Here is a 1,680-nt window from a genome sequence, read left to right on the forward strand (position 1 = left end):
ATTAGAGAAAAAAGAGTGAAAAGAAATGAACAAAGCCTCCAAGAAATATGGGATTATGTGAAAAGACCTAATCTACGTTTGATAGGTGTACCTGAATGTGACAGAGAGAATGAATCCAAGCTGGAAAACACTCTTCAGGATATTATCTAAGAAAACTTACCCAACCTAGCAAGGCAAGCCAACATTCAAGTCCAGGAAGTACAAAGAACACCACAAAGATATTTCTCAAGAAGACCAACCCCCAAGGCACATAATGATCAGATCCACCAGGGTCGAAATGAAGGAAAAAATGCTAAGGGCAGCCAGAGAGAAAGGTTGGGTTACCCACAAAGGGAAGCCCATCAGACTCACAGTGGATCTCTTGGCAGAAACCCTACAAGCCAGAAGAGAGCGGGGGCCAATATTCAACATCCTTAAAGAAAAGAACTTTCAACCTAGAATTTCATATCCAACCAAACTAAACTTCATAAGCAAATAAGAAATAAAATCCTTTATGGACAAGCAATTGCTGAGAGATTTTGACACCAACAGGCCTGCCTTACAAAATCTCCTCAAAGAAACAGCAAACAAGGAAAGGAAGAAGCATTAAATGTAGAAAGACACAACCAGTACCAGCCACTCCAAAAATGTACCAAATGGTAAAGACCATCGACACAATGAAGAAAATGCGTCAACAGGCAAAACATCAAGCTAGCATCAAAATGGCAGGATCAAATTCACGCATAACAATATTAATCTTAAGTGTAAATGGGCTAAATGCCCCAATCAAAAGACACAGACTGGCAAATTGGATAAAAAGTCAAGACTCATCTGTGAGCTGTATTCAGGAAGCCCATCGCATGTGCAAGGACACATATAGGCTAAAAATAAAAAGATGGAGAAAGATTTATCAAGCAAATGGAGAGCAAAAAAAAGCAAGAGTTGCAATCCTAGTCTCTGATAAAATGGACTTTAAACCAACAAAGATCAAGAGAGACAAAGAGGGGCATTACATAATGGTAAAAGGATCAATGCAACAAGAAGAGCTAACGATCCTAAATATATATGCACCCAATACAGGAGCGCCCAGATACATAAAGCAAGTTCTTAATGACCTACAATGAGACTTAGACTCCCACACAATAATAGTGGGAGACTTTAACACTCCACTGTCAATATTAGACAGATCAACGAGACAGAAAATTAAAAGGGCTATTTAGGACTTCAACTCAGATCTGGACCAAGTGGACCTAATACATATCTACAGAAATCTCCTCCCCAAATCCACAGGATATACATTCTTCTCAGCAACACATTACACCTACTCTAAAATTGACTACATAATTGGAGCTAAATCATTCCTCAGCAAATGCAAAAGAAGAAAAATCATAACAGTTTCTCAGACCACAGTGCAATCAAATTAGAACTCAGGATTAAGAAACTCACTCAGAACCACACATCTTCATGGAAACTGAACAACTGGCTCCTGAATGTTGACTGGATAAACAATGAAATGAAGGCAGAAATAAAGATGTTCTTCCAAACCAATGAGAATGAAGACACAACGTACCAGAATCTCTGGGACATATTTAAAGCAGTGTCTAGAGGGAAATTTATAGCAATAAATGCCCACATGAGAAGGGAGAAAAGATCTAAAATCAACACCCTATCATCAAAATTAAAAGAGCTAGAGGAACAAGA

The sequence above is a fragment of the Cebus imitator genome, unplaced genomic scaffold (genome assembly GCF_001604975.1).
Source record: "Cebus imitator isolate Cc_AM_T3 unplaced genomic scaffold, Cebus_imitator-1.0 Scaffold11, whole genome shotgun sequence".
Taxonomy (NCBI): Eukaryota; Metazoa; Chordata; class Mammalia; order Primates; family Cebidae; genus Cebus; species Cebus imitator.